Below are 19,863 nucleotides of genomic sequence, written 5' to 3'. Positions count from 1 at the left end.
TTGAGGGTGATAAGCTGTACTAAAACAAAGCTTTGTACCGAGAGCTTCAAATAATCCCTTCCACAAATGCGAAGTGAATAGAGAATCACGATCACTGATAATTCTGTTTGGTAGTCCATGAAATCTAAAGATTTTTTTTGACAAATAACCTAGCAATATCTGAGGCTTTGTAGCTGGTTTGGACTAGAATCAGGTGGATAACCTTAGTCAACATGTTCACAATTACCATGATCGAGTTGTATCCTCCTTGAATTGAGGGTAATCCAACTACAAAATCCATACTAATGAATTGCCATTTTATTTGAGGAATATCAAGTGGTTGTAGCTTTCCTGGTAGCTTAACTTGTTCGGCGTTTATTCGTTGGCAACTCAAGCTTTCGATTACGTATTTATGTACATCACTTTTGAGATTCTACCAATGATAGCTTTTCCTAACTACATTGAGAGTTTTGGCATAGCCAGGATGTCTTCAAAATGAGGAATCATGAGTTGCCCATAGTATGTTCTTCTTAAGTTCTTGATTTGAAGGAATATATAATCTTGTCATGAAGTAAACAAGTCCTTCGCCAACATAGAAGTTAAGATACTTTGTCTTAAGCTTAGAATTTTGTTCATTATTCTAAATGTCCTTAAGCATTTGCTTATATTTGGGATCATTATTTGCATTCTCCTTGGCTAGCTTGATGATGGGATTGCTAGCATTGATATCGTTGTAGCTAGTGTTTGAGCTCTAAGAGGTTCTTTTGAGATAAGTGCATTGAGAAATGATTTGTGGCTTAAAGCATGTGCAATTACATTCTCTTTGCCCGGTTTATATTTGATCTCAAAATAATACTCTTGCAAGACTTCGATCCACTGACGTTGCCTCATATTTAGATCCGGTTGAGTGAAGTTCCATTTAAGACTTTTATGGTCGGTTACCAGTGAGAATTTCTTCCCGAGTAGATAATGTGTCTATAACTTAAGAGCGAGGATAATTGCAAGTAATTCCAAGTCATGAGTAGCATAATTTCTGTCGTGAGTCTTCAATTTTATGGAGGAATATGCTATTGGATGCCCTTCCTGCGTGAGTACGCATCCCAAAGCAAGAGAGCTCACATCGATCACCACTTCAAATTATTTGCTAGGATTGGGTAGTTTGAGGATTGGGGCTATGACTAAACTTACCTTGAGCCTGTCAAAGCTAGACTGTTCAACTTGGGTCCACAACTTGGATCCATTTAATGGCAACCTGCTTCTTGAGTAGGTCGGTGAGGGGTGTAGCAATCAAGGCATAATTCTTGATAAAGACCCGATACCATCCTATTAAACCCAAAAAGCTACGAACTTCACTTTTGGTGGTTGGAGATAGGCGCTCGATCTTCTGAAATTCCCTCTACTGAAACTATAAAACCTAAATAGTCGATTTGGACACTTCTTCTTCTTAGTATATAGCTTGTGAGTCCGCATTGTCTTAAGAACTGTCCACAGTTGTGACTCATGACTTCCTTTATCCTTGGAATATGTTAAGATGTCATCAAAGAATGCAAGGAGGAAATCATCAAGATAAGGTCAAAATATATCTTGCATTAATCTGTTGAAGATAGCAGGGGCGTTTGTTAATCCAAATGACATTATGATAAACTCATAATGATCGTACCTTGTGCCAAAAGCGGTTTTTGGGATATCTTCTTGCTTGATCTTGATCTGGTAATACCCTGATCTGAGATCACTCTTGGATAAAATATTTGCTCCTTGAAGTCGATCAAGTAGTTCATTGATCCTTGGAATCAGATACTTATTTTTGATTGTTACCTGATTTAGCCCTCAATAATCAATGCAGAGACAAAGAGTCCCATCCTTCTTTTTTTGAAATAACAGCAGAGCTCCCTAGGGTGAGTTACTGGGTCTAATGTATCCATCATCTAAGAGGTGTTTGAGTTGTCCCTTTACTTCTATGGCTTTCGGAATGGACATTTGATATGGTCACTTTGCAACTGGTGCAGTTCTTGGTACTAGCTTGATTTTGTGGTCGACTTCTCTCTATGGTGAAAGTTTAGTTAATTCTTCAAGAAATATGTCAGTATATTTCCTAAGCCACGAGATGGTTCATCTTCGGCTTCTTTATCTTGTTCAATCTTATTTAATTTGATTAGGTATATAGATGAGTTTTTTCTTAAACCTTTAGCGATTTGAGAAGCTTTCACTCTAATTGAATCTTTGGTTTTCGTGCTTCTCCTTGTGTGGTCACTTGTTGTCCCTTACTAAGGGTATCTAGATTGGTCTTAAAATCTTCTATCAAAGCTTCTAGATTAAACTGTATCCTTGGCTAGTTTCTTCAGGGTTTCGTTCTTAGTAAATTCATCTTGAATTCACTAGTCTTCTTTTCTATGGGATTAACATTAAAATTCCTCATGATTTCTCTTGAGTTCTAGGTTTTCATAGTTCCCCTAACAATTTCTAGCTTATATGATGTTCTAATAATTTACCAAGTGAATACTCTAAGATCGCAATATTTCTAGACTTATCTTATTTCTATTAAATTTGGATATAAATTTTTAGAAAAACCTGTGGTATCGTGATTGGTAAAGGGTTGTTATCCATGCCCGTGACTCCGTTAGTGACTCCTGTGCTCACAACTCCAATTGTTGCTTTCACGTTAGTAGGGTCATTCAAGATTTCCACTTTTGAATTCTTTTTCTTCAGGGCCATGACGGAAATATGATTCGTAGAAGAAGAAGAACACAGCAGTAATACTAGTTGGCAAGGGTGTAAGACTTTCGATGATGATGATGGTTATTGCGGAATTCAATGATGTAGGCCTCATGGATGGTTCTTCTTGCCTTGTGGAGAGCAGTACTTCTCTCTCTCTAGTAGATGGAATAGGGGCGAGAGTAGAGGTATGACTTCTAATCAGATTGATAGAATAGGATAAAGTTCTTCAGTGTCTTCTCTTCTCCGATTAAAGTAGAAGAGGATAAGAGACCTTCAGCGTATCCCCTTCCTTGGGTGGAATGGAATGATGTCTCTTCGTCTCGTAGAGTAGAGTCTCCCCATTCTCTATCAGTATCTCATTCTCGTCAAGATTGCTCTTGTGCCCTATTCCTGGTCATCCCCAAGCCCTCAATTTATAGTTTTCTAGAGGGGGTAAAAGGGAGGAGGCTTGCTTTTTTAGCATTCTTTGATGACAAAGAGAGAACGCTTTCTTTTAACGTTTCTGATGACATCAGAGAGGGAGCTCCATTTTTGTAGCACGGAGATAAAAATTTACGAATATATGGGCAAGCATCGTGTGGTGCGTTGTCGTGCAACCATCACTCTAAGGCTGACAACCAAGGGCGATGATGAAGGCATAGATCTTGGCATACTTTTCAATGGGCTATGAAGTCTTCGTTGGCGTCGTTGGTTGCGCGCGAGAAGCTCCTACTAGCTTGTTAGAAAAACTTCCCGAGAGGTCACCCATCTTGGCAGTGTCGTCACCCAGGTGCACTTAAGTGCCAAGTGACTATCCACTAGGCTAGTTATTTTTGTTGTTTTAAACTACAAACATAGTTTTAATAAGCTAGTCTTGGGAGGATCTCCCAAGTCTTTCTTCCATAAATTGGCATATAATACCTCATTAATAATAATTATTATCTTCATAATGAGAGTCAGTTTCATAATTAGAGCTAGTTTTTTTATAAATATGCAACATATAAAGCAATTTTCTTTGGAATATATATGCATATTAAAATAAACTAAGTAATGGGGACATTACATTAATGGACTTGTCCTCAATGACCTCTTGTACAAAGCAGTAATGCACCTCAATGTACTTCCTCGTCTCTTCACATGGAAGACCAAATTCTTAGCCAGCAATTGAATAACACTCATAGAATCTGAATGTAGTGTAGGGATTACACCAATAATGCTAAGGTCTGCCACTAGACGGCATAACAAAAAATCCTCATTGCAAGCCTCAGTGGGCTGCAACATACATGGCCTCTATAGTAGATAGGGCCATGCATTTCTACACCCTAGACATCTAAGAAACAACACCTCTAATAGCAAATGTAAAGGCATAGCGAGTGGTGGACTTCTAACTATCTGCATCTCTTGCATCATCAGAGTTAATGTATCCCATGACTTGTATCTTGGCCACCATAACAAACGCACATAGCTGTTGTGTTCTTTTAGGTATCTCATGATACCCTTGACGGCATCCCAATGCCATTTGCCAACTATAGCCATATAGTGTGCCACAACTCCCATTGCAAATGCTATGTCAAGATAAGTGGCTATCATGGTATATATCAAACTAGCCACTGTGGAGGCATAAGGGATCTTGGCCATCTCAACCTTCTAGTCATTAGAGACTATGGCCAATCAGCCTAAATAACCTTCATGTGAGAAGGTAAAGGACAACCAATAGGCTTAACATCCTGTACATATGAAATTGCTCAAGAACCTTCTAGATGTACTACTTCTATGATAGATAGAGGAGCCCCTTAGAGTGATTGCATGTAATGCACCCAAAAATATGTGAGGCTTGTCCCATGGCCTTCATCTCAAAGCTCTTCTTGAGTTGACCTTTCAAGGCATTCAACTCATCATGGGCACTCGTAGCAATCAACATGTCATCCACATAGAGGATCAAAATCACAAGGTTGCCATGACGAGCCTTCTTCATGTATAAACACAAATCTAATTCATTGTGGGAATACTCCTGTGAATGCACAATAGCATGAAACTTGTGGTACCATTCCCTAGGTGCATGCTTAAGGCCATAAATACTCTTTCGCAATTTGCAAACTAGGTGTTCCCTACCATGTTCTGCAAATCCCTTAGGATGCTCCATGTAAATCTCATCATGCAAGTCCCCATGAAGAAAAGCATCTTGACATCCACTTGATAAAGATCCAAGTCAAGCTGAGCAACCAAAGCTAGTACCAAGCGTAGGGTAGTCATCTTCATAACAGAAGAAAAGACTTCATCAAAGTCCATACCATGTTCCTGCTTGAAGCCCTTAGCAACCAATCTAACCTTGTATCCCAGCTTGGGGCATCTAGGGGTACTTTTCAACTTGTACATCCACTTGCATGGCAAAGCACACTTGCCTTACCAAGCAAAGGAACCAAATCCTACGTATGTTTTTTTTACAGCGAGTCATACTCTGATTGCATGGACCTCTCCCAAGAATGACTGTCACCTCTCCACATGGCCTCATCATAAGTAAGAGGCTCACTAGTGTCTATCACCATAACATAATATAGAGGGCTTAAATTGCATAGGTTGTCATCCATCTCTGGTAGACCACCTCAAAGTTGTCTGTAGGGCCTATACATCCTGTGTTGAGCATCAGGGATTTGGGCCATTGGGACATTAGCTTTTGTTGCGAGAAAGCTATCTAGCTGGCTATATAGTAGCAAGAGGATTCTCCTAAAATATCACCCTAAATACCTCAACGACATGCTCATGGACTGCTTATGCATTTTCTCCACATGGAAAAAAATATCATGGTTGTAGATAGCCTTTCGAGCCTATGGATCGCAAAGGTGATAGCCCATCTCACGTGCATCCCCATAACCAAGAAAGATGCATTTCTTAGACTTAGGATCCAACTTATTGCGCTTGTCCTTAGGTATATGGCAGATAGCCTCACAACCAAAGACATGCAAATGAGCATATGAGGGAGGTTTTCTAGACCATACCTCATTTGCAACTTGATAGACAAGAGCAGTACATGAGGACCGATTTATCAAGTGTACAACAATAGTAATAGCTTGAGCCAAAAAATATTGTGGTAAGCCTGCCTAGCTAAGCATATTGTGAGCTTGCTCCTAAATTGTCCTATTCATGTGCTTAGCCACACCATTCTAGGGTGGGGCGTACGATGCGGTCAATTGATGCTTAATACCCCTCTCATCACAAAACTACTCAAAGGATTTAGAGACATACTCATTCCCATTATCTGACCTTAGGCATTTCAACTTATACCTAGACTAGTTCTCAACCAAAGTAAGCCAATGTTGAAATGTAGCCAAGACATCTGATTTCTGCTTTATGGAAATGCCCAAACCTTATGTGTATAGCCATCAATAAAAGTAAGGAAATACTTTGCGCCACCCAAAGACTGGTAGGACATGGGACCATATATATCCGAATGAACAAGAGCAAATGGCTCACCCATACATGTCATACTAGACTTTTTATACTTTACGTATTAGTGTTTGCTTGCCATATAAACAATGACCACAAGACTCAAAGTACTTATAGTCAAGGGATGGAAAATATTGCAAACAAGTAAGCATTTGCATTCCTTTCAAGGATATGTGCCCAAGGTGATGATGCCAAAGAGATACATGTGGAACTGCATCCACTATCAAAATATGGTCAACTGATCTAGATATATGCAACCAGTAAAGAGTATTGGACTTAGCACCATGTGCAATGACAAGATTCCCATGGGTAATATTCCATGAGAAATCATTGAATGAAACTACATAACCTACATTATCTAAAGTGCCAATAGAGATAAGAAAATTCATGAGTGCTGGCACATGGTGTGCATCATGAAGAGTAAACAACGTGAACATCACAAATACCAACTATCGTCAATACCAAGTCATTACCCAAACAAACAAGTGCAGTCATACTACTGCAATAGGAGTGAAACCAATCTCTGTGAGGGGTCACATGAAACCCCGAATATATCAAACAACACTAATTATACCCTAGAAAATGCATGAGTGAGCTGTGAAGTATCAAGAGAAGAAGCTACAAGTATGAAATCATAATCAAAATAAGTATGCACAATATTAATCTCTTCAATCTTAACATTGTACTTGATAGGGACAATGCTACGATCATCATTTTTATCATGTACTTTACCCTTGCCATTTCCTTTGTACTTGTCCTCGTGCATCTTATGGCACTATGGCCGAATATGCCTTGCTTTTCCACAGTATTGACAAGTCAACAAGGACTTATGACCATGGGACTTACTATGAGATTGTCCATGTGATTGAGAGCGAGATCGTTGAGAGTTTCTTCCACGGCGATCATTACCGCCCCTACCATTATTGCCTCTAACTGTCAAAGCATGAGAGGTGTGGGAAGCATTGACATTCTTTTTGTTAACCTCTTTTGTTAAGAGTGCACCCTCTACATCCTGCAATTGTAACCCATCAGTAGGTATGTTGGCACACACAGTAGTACTATGAAAGGTATCTGATGATTCAGGTAGTGTAACTAAGAGGAACAAGGGAAGAAGAGTGCCCTTGAATTCAATCCCCTATGAAGACAAATGATTGATAATGGAATGAAACTGATTTAAGTGAGCTGATATAGAACTGCCCTCCTTCACGTGAAGGTCCATGAGTTGCTTCAGTCAATACATTTGAGAAGCGAGACTTTGTTTCTCATAGACATTACGAATCTTTTCCCATAATTTCCATGTGGATTGCCCATCATAGACAATATTATAGAACACTTGCTTAGAGAGGGATAAGATGATGGTGGACTTACATACCTCATCTAATTTAGCCCAATCCTCTACATCAATAAGTTTGGGCTTGACACCCTTATGTTTCAAAGGCCTAACTTGCATTTTCTGCACTAAAACTTGCTAGATTTGGGCCTTCCAGTAGCTGTAGTTAGTGCCATCCAACTTATTGATATTAAAGATAGCAATATCATTCGAGTCGCTAGCCATAATGAAGGTAATTAAGTGCATAAACCGTAAAATTAGGTTGCTATAATTATTACAAATAGCCCTAAAACCACTAGCAGATCAAGCTAAAAACAAGTAGTACTGACCAAATAATGAACTATCCATAAACTCAATGCAAAGAAATGTCAAATGATGGTGATGGTTCACATAAATAGTGCAATAAACTAAAATTATAACATTCTGAAAATGAAGTACATTAGTAAGAAATCAATGTAAAAGAAGGGCAATCACTGATATAAGACAAATTGCAACTGCCAAGGAATAGCTCTAACTAGTAGTGAGTGAATAATATGAGACTAGCACTAAGAACTGTGAAAGGATCAGTATGTCAGACTGAGATACATCTGAAGAATCCATGGCTGCCATTGAAACTGTGAGCTGAAGCTTTTCTCCACAAGCTGAAGCGGGTTAAGCTTCTCAATGTGTCAATGCAATGGATTTGATACCGGTTGAAGGGAGGTGAGCCCTGAGGTGGAAGCATGGAGCAGAAGTAAGAGTTGTGGAAGGAGAAAGAGCTATATATATATATATATATATATATAAGATGTGGAAACTCCAATAGTCACAATATGTGACTGGCCCTCTCTTTATTCAAATGTCATTGAAAGAATAAAGAATGAAGTAACAGTGATGGGTGTTCGCCACTTGTAGTATACAGGTGTGTAGGTATGCATGTATTGTCAATGTAACTAATACACAGGTGGTGAGGCACATGTGCCTTTACCCCCAACACTAATTGCTAGATTTTTATCAAGACTTTTTCCTAGTAGTGGCATATGCTAGTAGGTTGGGCATAGGAGATGTCTTAATGCAAAATGATCACCCTATCACATATGAAAGCCAAAAACTTAAACCATCAAAATAAAATCATAGTACCTATGGGGTAAGCAACTATTGTCCATAGCGCATGCCTTAGATATTTTTTATTGAACTAATTACTCATTTTTACCATCATATCAAATGGGCATCCTTCATTCAAAGCTTTCACCCAATGATCCAATACCAGCCTACACATGCTAATGTAGTTTCATAAATAACGAGTCATAGTGAGAATGTTTCATCACATCATGTGCTTGATTTTGATACAATTAAACATGTGTACTTGAATCATGTTTTCACTATTGTAATCCAAACTTTTAATGCCATGATTCCTACATATATATCACCCTAATTGTCCTATTATGTGGCATAAATTTTAGGATGTCAATTGATTCTTGTATTATCAAAGGTAATTATGTATTACTATGCCGTTTAGAAACATTGTAATAAATGAAACACATGCATCGACTTACATGGGACATAGAGGTATTTAGTTTGCTATAGCTACATGTAAGGAATACATTACCGACCTAACGTAAATCATGATATTACTTTTTTTGTGTGCATTATTTGTCAATTTATTAGACACCATGGTAAATGATATGGATTACTTATGCTTTTTCTTGTACCTAGACGAAGGGGACAAATCTTTATGGATTTTATTAATTGTCTTTCCACGATATCCACCCATAATAGCCTTAGGAGGGTTACCATATATAAATCCTCTATATCACATGTATTCAAAGCCTATTTAAAAATACCCTTATTTTTAAACTTTTCTTATTAAAACACATCCCTTTTCTACTCGGTCTATGAATAACCCCTTTATATGACACCCTTCTATATGTTAAAAAATGTAAAAATTATATTCTAACAATACCTTATGTTGAGCCCACATGATACACACATATATTGATGAGTGAACCTCCTTCTCACACACCCACCCATCCACCCCCCTTTTCCCCTCCCAAAGGCCCACAATGACATAGTATGGACTATACTGGATATATTTAGTAAAAAAACCTTACTTTGTCCCTTGTAAAAAGACATTGATCACACCTTTAGCTGCTAAACTATTTATCAAGATCATATTTCCTCATCGTGGATTTCCAGAAGATACTTTCTAATCATGATGGTAGATTTTATAATCATTTATGGATAGCATTATTTGAAAACCTAGGTTATAAGATGAACTTTACCTCATCTTTCCATCTTAAAAGGAATGGCCATACCAAAGCAACCAACAATACTAAACATTCTTAGATCCTACATAATTAACCAACCAAACACTTGGGACTAACACTTATCTATCCTCCAATTTGTTTACAACAATGCTCCACACTCAACTACCTACCATTGGTACAATACTCGAAAGTTGTTTATGGCAAGAAAATACATGTACTTTAGTTGTGGCCTTATGAAAATTCTAGAAGAAGTGACTAATAATATTAAGTAATTCTAATTGAGATACCTACCTCAAGCCAACAAGAAATGCAATGCAATTATATTCAAAGAAAATGTTTTAGATTAGCTTTGTATTAGAAAGAGGGGATTGAAATCCATTGACAGGCATCCTAAAATTAGCTTTGAGATATTATACACTATTTTGTATTGTTCATAAGACAATGATAAGGCATTTAGATTGGGCATTCCTCCTTATTATCAAATTCATAATTCATTCCATGTTAGTTTGTTAAGACCTTTTAAGGGAATCCCACCAATAACTCTAGTGTATATGACCCGTCATTGCTAGAGGAAGACATTGAAATATTAGTACTTGAAGCTATTCTTAATTATGGCTAGACAACCACTAGAAATGATAATAAGTACCATGGGTATTTAGTTAAATATGAAACCACTTGCTAAAGAATCTCAATGTATTAAAAAATATTGCTAACTTTAACTAATAACTACATACCACTCATAATCACATGAATGTCTAAAGGGCACAGATTTAGTGCATTGAGGTAGTGTTTTATAAAAATCCATGGATGCCTTATTTTCATAAGGAATGTACAAATTCACTACATTGAGGTAGTCCATTAATATTTTGGATTACCTCATTGATGCAGTATAGATTCGCCACATTGAGGGAGCACTAGTATGTGATTGGTCATCCATGCAGTTTTGTTTATTTTATTGATTGAGGACTATGTTCTTTTAACCCCTACATAATGTTATGATAACTTTTATGAAAATAATATTATTTTTAAATTTCATTTTTAACATTTTCATTGTCTATTTTTCACATGATGGTGATTAAATTATTAGACAGAGTTATGAGTTTCATTATTTAGAGTGGAGCATAATTTAATGTTTGATAATTATTATTTTTTTGCACTTCATTAGCTCTGAATTATTATATTTTTAGGCACTCTCTAACATGGAATTCTTGTATGCACACATGCACAATTTATTTGTAACCTTTGTGCAAGGCCTAAAGGACTACATTATTATTTTTGTAAATCTTAAAATATGTTTATTAGGTAGAAGTTAACAATTATACATAAGCATAACATTTAATCAAAGAAAAGCAAGAAGGCCAAAAAAAATGTTTTTTCCATGTATTTTGAGCACAAAAAGATAATGGAAATCCATAAATACATGTATAGGGGATGTGCTCACCCATGCATGGAGTTAGATTGTACCTAATGCTTGTATTGTGCACTCTTCTTCTATTTCATTCCTTTATAACTTGGAAGTTTTCTATTCTTGTACTTAAGTTTATTATATGGCGAAGGTCTACAATAGGGCTACTTATTTGTTGTAATTGCATGATCTTTCTCATTGGACACATGAAGAGGATGTAAGGTTTCACATTTGGCTCCTTTAGCTACAACAAGTGAGCCCTTGTGGACATTCTATGATTGACTACCAAAGGTAGTTGAATGCCCCAAGTCATCAAGGATAGCAAGATTCCTAAAGAGATGTGGTATGGAAAAAAACCCCCTTATGAGCACTTATATGTGATTGGTTGTGAGGCCTATATGCACATATTTTAAGGATAAGAGAAACAAGCTTGATCCTTAGTCATTAGTAAAGAGGTGTGGTTTGGAAAGAAACCCCCTTATGAGCACTTAGATGTGATTGGATTTGAGGCCTATATGCATATTTCTAAGGATAAAAGAAACAAGCTTGATTCTTAGTCATCAAAAAAAGTGCATTTTTTCTTAGATATGGAGATTTAAGAGAAAAGAGATATTGGTTATGGGATCCAAAGGCCAAAAAGATAGTATTATTAGCCATAATGTGATATTCCATAAAGAGAAGATACATAATGTAATGTTCAATAAAAATGGGACAGACTCTACCTCTTGATTATGTCGTGGTAACTAATTGCAAAGAGCCTTCAGGTTATGAGGATCCCATGCCCAAGGATGATAGTCATAAACGAAAGAAGGTTACATAGTTGGAAATGTAGTCCTTGGTTAAGAATACAACTTGGGAGTTGGTTCAATTTCCTAAGGGAAAGTATGCATTACCTTGCAAATGGGTCTATAAGTTGGAAGCATCTCCATTAGATGCATCACCTAGTATAAGGCAAGATTGGTAGCCAAATGATTTAAGCAAGAGAAGGCTATTGACTTTGATGAGATCTTCTCACTAGTTGTCAAAATAATAACTCTTTATATTGTGCTTGTGCTTACATACGTTGCCAATAAGGATACGATCTTCATGGATGTTAAGATAGCTTTTCTACACGAGGATTTGCATGAGTATATCTACATGCAATAGCCATAGGGGTCTTTTGTGCAAGGTAAAGAGCAAATGGTTTGTAAGCTCAACAAGAGCTTTTGTGGACTGAAGCAAGCTCCAAGGGAATAGTATAATAAATTAGGTTGTTTTATGAGGTCTCAAGGATACACATAGAGTGAGAAAGATTATTATCTATATACATAGAAGGCTATGGATAGTAATATTATGACCTTGACCATTTATGCAGATGACACACATTATTGGGAAGGCTCTATTGCATGTGGACACATTAATGAAATAGTTGCATGTAAACTTTGAAATGAAAGATTTAGGAAATGCACAACATATTCTTGGCATGAGAATTATGAGGGACAAACATAAGAAAAGGTTGCATATATGAAGGATTTAGGAAATGCACAACATATTTTTGGCATGAAAATCATGAGGGACAGACATAAGAAACTTCTCTATTTGTCTCAACAAGAGAACTTTGGCAAAGTACTTGAGCATTTTAATCATCAAGGAAAATTTGGAGCCTAAAAGGACCTTTTGATTAGTATTCACAAATGAGAAGGTTATCTCTAGCAAAAAGTGAAAAAGGAGTCTCTAAACTTATTCTCAGGAGATAATTCCAACAAAAAAGTATGTCATTGATCATGACATTTTTCGGTCATTTTTCCTTAGTAGTATTATGTGACTCTTTGAAAAGTCAAGTCTTTAAAGTTGCATCAAAAATTAAAAACTAAAGTTTCTATCATGTTTAAAGAGACTTCAAAACTTTTTTGTAGTCTACACCCTTTTATATGCATTCTTCTCATTGTTTTGGCACCTTAGCTTCTTCAAACTCCTTTTTACACATAATTTCTATCCTATTCCAACCTAGTTTCCCATCACTACCTTAGACTTTTGCCATAGCTTCTTCTAGATGACCATCTAACTCTATAAAGGCTTGTCTATCCTACAATAGAAAAGAGGATCAGATTTGGTATCGAGCTCCATGATTGGATAACATTGCTTTCCTCTTGTAAACATCCTCACAAAATCAAGAAATGCAAAATAAAAAGTGTATTCTTTCACTGAAAAGGATGAATTTTGGGCTTCCAACTGCAAAAAAAAAGGTATACAAAGATTCAATATGTATATGCTAGAAATGATATTCATTTGGTGTCTTGTATGTAGCAACACTTTTCACCTCATTTGTAAGACAACTAAGTTTACATATCAAGGAAGTTTTACATTTAGCATGTATTTTGATTTTGGATTTTAATTTTGCACTAAGCTAGTAGACTAACTTTTGAGAACTTTGTGCAAATGTGTTCCATCAATAAGTGTGAATGACATCTAATAGAGTCACTCACAAACACATTTTGCATCTATATGCTAAATTCGGCAACCTTATTTGCCTTGGCCATCTTGAAAAGAATTTATAGTTTTACTTTTCAACTTACATTGTTCCCTCAACTATACATTTGGAAGATTAGAAGAGCTTCCTTCACCTAAGTTCAATTCACTAAAAAATTAGGATGCTCTTGATGCTAGAACCATCTAATACTTCAAGTTGAATGTCATTGAAGATGTTTCAAGTTGTAGGGTCACTTCGCTTATGTGCTAGATCTAGACGGAAAGATGCATATTAGTCATGTGCTCCCTCAAGACAAGTCTACTCATGGTCTTTCACCTCGTGAGGTTTTTTTACCATGTCATCTCATTCACTCAACTTGTCAACAAATGAGAATCTACAACCTGTCAAGCAAGAAGACAACCCAATAAAAATAGTTGATGTAAGGGAACTCAAGGAATGTAGTCTAGATGTCCGTTGAGAGCTTTCAAGCTCTAACGACTTTGTTGACCAACGCTACCACAAGCTCCGCACTTTTTGCTCTGTCATACTTCACACGCAAAGAGTCGGTCTTCATCACTTGTTTCTCCAAGTCAATGCAAATATGCCTCTTTTCTCTTTCTCACACACTCTCTCAAGCCCCCTTTGGCTCTCTGTCTTTGCAATGAAGTATCTACTCTTCCACCTCTCAAATTGGGAAGATCCCAAGAAGGTGAGGGGAAGCAATGGAGTTTTGCTATAGTAACCAAGAGCAAGCTCACAAGATCTCACAAGACTCTCCCCGTCTCTTTGAGATCTTGCATGCAAGAGATGGCCATACAGAGGAGAAAACAAGACTGTGAAGAAGAAAAGAGATAAGCTTGCTTTGCATTAGTTGATGGAATAGTTAAAGTAATGTTTTTCACACCATCTATATAAGACCTTTGATTTAATATTTGGACTGGACCTATGTCTCAAGGGTGCCCACCACCTATGGTCTCTTCATGCGTGCTTGTAGAGCCTTATGACTTGTTTAGACATCCTAACTCACTTCACTCGTGTGCCCTTAAATGCACATTAATTTACAATTTGCGTGGGAGTGAGCCCAATGCTCGAGAATCATTTTACAAAAAAATATTTGGACCTTCTTGGTATTGATTTTAATTCTTTATTTTTTGGAAGTGGTCGACACCTTCATGTTATTTTTGTATTTTGTCTCTCTTGATGAGTGCTTTTTACTCTAAGGTTTGAATTTCACCAGTTGAACATGGTTAGTGTTTCTTCAAGCCATCACTTTTGGGTCCTCCTTGATCCTTGCATGTATCTCGATTTTCACTTCCACTTGTTACTTTTTATATATGCTCGTTGCTTATTGCTTCTTGATTTTGTAGTTTTTTTTCAAAAAAGGTTAACATTACCCACCTCCTAAACAAGTGCCAATCCCTTCACATTGGTGAAGGCACTTGGGACTTGCATGGAATGGTCAAAGGGAGGGTAAGAGGTCATGTGTTAACGAAGGAGGGGGTGGTTGTTGTTGGTATCTGTTGCTCTTCAAAATACATATAGGGAAAAGTTGTGTGTAGTGAGCGGGGTGTAAGTGGTGGATGTGTGATTGGGAGATGGGCTTGTGCTAGGTGTTGAACTGAGATTCCCTAGGTCTGTTCCACACTTGAGGACCCAATTGAGAGGTTTGGGTGCAGTGAGGTGGTGTTCAATAAAGTGACAAGTTTTCCAATTTCTTAAGATGTCTTGCCCCGTGGTGGAAACTATTCCATGCCTCTCCTTTGATCTTGGGCTAATGGAAGAAGGCCTTGCTCATCATATATGTACTAATCAACAAGCGAGTATTCATTATTGTTGAGGGCAAGAAGGGATGATTACAGTTGATGAATATACTTTTTTTCATGTCTTCCACCGAAAGGTTTAGGGTGGTAGGCAAGTAGCATGGTAGCTTGAAGTATGAGCTTGGCCATGGCATACCAGTCTTTTCCCTCATTTATATAAAACAACAAGGGGTGGAGTCCCCCTTCCTCTGCTCCTCTCTTTTGACTTAGCAACAACATCAAGAGCATTAGATATTTACAGGTTGCCACAAAGGCTAGATCTAGGCAATTTTGAAATGTGTCTATAAACTTCTAAAATGAGGGTGTTAGGTCCCACTCTTGAAACATGAGGTAGGTCGACTGGCTTTTGCATTGAATATTATGGGAAAGTTGTACCTTCCATGTGTGTTGAGGTTGTAGTCAAAGCCATGCCTTCATGGGTAGGGTAAATGTATGGGATCTTATCTTTCCTCAAGTAGTGTTCCATAAAAGGCCATCCATGCCTCATCGCTCTCCTCTAAGATAGTCTATCTCCAAGATGGTTGTGAATCGGAGCCAAGCACTAGTCTAGACTTTTCAAACACCTTATTCTACCAGTACCTTGCCTTCTCTCCTTGGCATGAGTCAAGATCTTGTAGCTTTTGATCCAACCATCTCCTGCCTAATACCACCTCAATCTCAATCACCTACTTCATGATTTTCATCAGGAGTATTTACTTGAGCTTTGCCATTTTGTTGAAAACAAAGGTCATTGGTGCATCCCATGACTCCATTCTTTCTAGGGTTGAGAGTGCTTATTCCCAATGTATGATGACTTCTTGTGGTTCTCTTAGGAATGACACCTTTGGCACTTGTTATGGCTCCACCCTAAGCTTCAATTCCACTTCACCTAGCTATTTTTGCCTCCACTATTTGGGTCTTTTTTTTCACCTAAAGAGGACGACTCTTCGAGTGAGCACTTTGGATGTTGTTGTATGTGGGATGGTTTGGGAGCATCTTCCATGTCCCAATCAATTGGTGGTAATGAAGGGTCTGGCTCTTCATGAATCAAAAATCCAAATATTACTAGCTATTCCCTTGTGAGGCCTTCTTGTTCAAGTTATTGGGGCACTTTGTTAAGGGAGAGAGAGAGAGATAGTGTAGAGGAATGAAGAGCTCAGTCATGCTCTCTATCTTCCATTCATTATTCCATTCTCCTTCTCAACTTACTAAAGAGTAAGTTATACACTAGGTTTCACTAACCAATACTAACTCTTATTAGGTCACACAGACTAACCCGACTTATTGAATGTCTGACACATGTACAATTGGACACAGCTAAGACATTATTGGCCACACACACAAGCTTGAAGTCTCAACACCATCTCAAATGGGCTCATACTCCGGTAGTTGTGGTTGTAGCACCAAGGTGTTCTGGAGAGCTTCCTTGGCCACTTAGAGTTTACTCTTTAATCCCTCCATTGTGTCCTCTTCTTCCAAGTTGGTGACTTCTGTGAGAGTCTTTACAAAACTCTTTTGTTGGATTCTCATTATCTTTTTTGCTAACTATGCTCTATCTTTTGCTACACCTTTGTCATGCTTAGCCTTTCCAGCTTTGCAAGCAAGGTCCTGCATAGACCTTGAGCTTCCTTCCTCCCCTTGGTCTATCTTCTCCTTGCTTGCTCCAGCCCTTGCTCTTGCCACTTTGTTAGGGTTTCTAAAATACTGATGTGTCCTTCCTTACTTCGTTGGAGGTGCTCCTTCTCTTGGGTTAGCATGGCTATAGTCCTCTTGAGATCTTCCTATCCTTCGGTGGTATCCTCCCATTGATCTACCAATTTGAGGGTTCTCTCCTTCATTTGCTTCACTTCTTCATCATTTAGCCATAATTGTACAATTTTCTAGTCTTCCTCCTTTAGCCTCTCTTCTAGTTTTGCCATAATTTTTGAGGTCCCCTCATGGAGGGCTTCTTCCTTTTCCCTATTCTCTTTCTCCTATCTCAGTAACTCCTCATACTTGTCATTATCCATTGTTTTCCTAGCCAAGATGGCTAGCTCTGTTCTGAGAGTGTAAATCTTCCTAGTGTACTGCTACTACTGGAGCGTTACATAAGCTTTCCTTTCCCTTTCCAAGGGTAATGCCACTTGCTTCCTTTCTTCTTCCTTTGGGTCCCTTTGCTCTTCCAAAGCCTTGAGAAGGTCATCAAAGTCCTATCCAGTTCCTTGAGTGATACAGGGAACTTGAGATGAGGTGTTCTCTTGTGGTGGTACCTTCTTTGTCCTCCTTTCTTGTTCAACTTCTTCTACTGCAAGCCTCTTTGAACCTATAAGGGTAGATCCTACTAATGGACTTCCTAACAAAAAAAGAGAGTAAAATGCTTCCACCCATTGGTAGCCTTTACTTAAGATCTGACTATCTCCTTTTGATTGGTAAGCAGTGGCAATGCATTAGGGGAGTTTTGAGGTCTCGAAAATGCCTTATAAGTGATCCTAGAGAGAGAAAAAAATTTAGAAAATATTTTTTATATTTTTAAAACTTTTATATTTTGGTAAGTAAATACATAAAAAATCATTAATAAGTCATTATTGTGATATTCTCATGGTCACATCAAACCAAGAAATATAGGCCACCATAAAGGTGAAAAAGGTTATCATGACAAAGATCTTACTCATCCTCATTATATTTTGCCTCCTTGCTAGTTTCTTCTTCATTTTCCGTCTTATTTCTAATTCACATAGCTTTTCAATCCAATCTTCTAATCACATCCTTAGCTATGGATTAGTCATCCAATGATCTTTGTAGCTCTAGTAAAAGACCTCTCTATCATCTTCGTATTGAGTTGGATAGTGAGTGAACCAATAAGGAAGAGAAAAAAACCCATTACTATTATAAAGTTTACTAAACATATACTCAAGGAAAGAAGAATCTTGACCTTTGGTTATATGGTAAGCTATATCCCAAATATCCTAGCAAAAATAGCATTTCATCTTTCTATAATAGCTCTTCATTGATGAGGTTCATTGGTGATAGTTATAACGGATTTCTAGGTTTTGCACTTGGTTGTAGAAAAGGATGCCCTGAGATTGGAGAACCATCTTTTATCAAAATATAACAATGAGTTATTGTAGAAGCTAGAGGGTTGTCAATAGAGGATTCATTTGTTGGAGAAGTAAATATTTCATGCCTTCAAAATCGACAAAAGCCTCTTAAAAATATTAAGAGTCTCAAATGAGGAGGAGGTGATTATAGTAAAAAAATCAAAGCATCAAGTTTTTCACTTTAAAAGTAATAAATATGGATTTGTTAATAATTAATTGTATTGATTTGCGATGTCAATTTTGTTTAGGTCTATTATTCAATCGAATGCAAGTGAAAGAGATTCTTTAAAAGCATCTTAGTTTTATTATCATTATCCTCTTCTTTCAGTAGTTTCAAAAGATATTTTGGAGAAGAAGAAATTTAAAAAGGCAAAGAAATAATGCTTGGAGTCATTTATAAAGGATCATTCTTTGGATATTGAGTTAGTATAGAATACACTAGATAGTATTGCTATCAATTAAGATGCTTATATGCAACTTTTTCTTTTACAATCAAATATAAAGTAATGAGAGGTACACAATTGCATACTTCCAAGGCCATCTGTGGTTAGAACTATCAGACAGAGAGTGAATAACAAAGTGATGGAGATTTTGGGCGAGCCTTTCCATATCAAGGCTAGCTTCAAGTGTAGAAAATGCATTCAATGAATTTAATAATATTTTCCTTGACTTGCCCACCCTACAATGTTTAATGATCAGATTTTATGACTTGTCACTAGAAGAGGCATAAGAAGTGGCTAGATTTGTGGTTAAACTTGATGAAAGTGAGATTCTGAAATGCACAAAATTAGAGAGGATCTTTATTACCTTGATGAATAGAGCACTTTCATAGTCATTGCAATCACTCAATGTAATTTAATATTCAATCTAAATACAACATTTGGTGGCTAGGAGCATTCGAAGTAGATATAGAGGATTTTGATATATTGTATTGGGTTTTTCATCAAACACCAATACTTGAGGTTAGTAAGAGACATGCATGATAATAGCTATTTGTTGAAGGATTTGGGAACTATAAGATTGAGTGGCACATTGCTAGTGACTTAAAGATACTCAAATGTATGTACAATGTGTCAAAGGGAGCCAACTCCAAATCTTTTTGCCTATATTGCATGCCCCCAATCATACAGTTGAACTCAAGCAATTGGAATAGTTCTTCCTCTAGGCACAACAAGGATTCACAGTTTAAGCTAGTCCTAGATATTCCTTTAGTGAATGCCTATATTTGTACACTTCATGTGCTTTGTAAGATAATTGAAAAGCTTGTTCATCTTTATATATGGTTTGCATGGAAGCTGAAGCCATTATCAGGCTAGAATAAATGCTATAACAAATATTGAAAAGTCTTATCTACAATTAGTTTGCATGGTGGTAATGTTATTATTGAACCAAATATTCAAAAGTCTAAGGATAGCAATTGTGTCCCCAAAAAGCCATCTA

This window comes from Lygodium microphyllum, chromosome 2, assembly GCF_053477565.2.
Source record: "Lygodium microphyllum isolate KBCC chromosome 2, Lygodium_microphyllum_v1.1.10, whole genome shotgun sequence".
In the NCBI taxonomy this organism is placed as follows: domain Eukaryota; kingdom Viridiplantae; phylum Streptophyta; class Polypodiopsida; order Schizaeales; family Lygodiaceae; genus Lygodium; species Lygodium microphyllum.
This window is presented reverse-complemented; position numbering follows the sequence as displayed.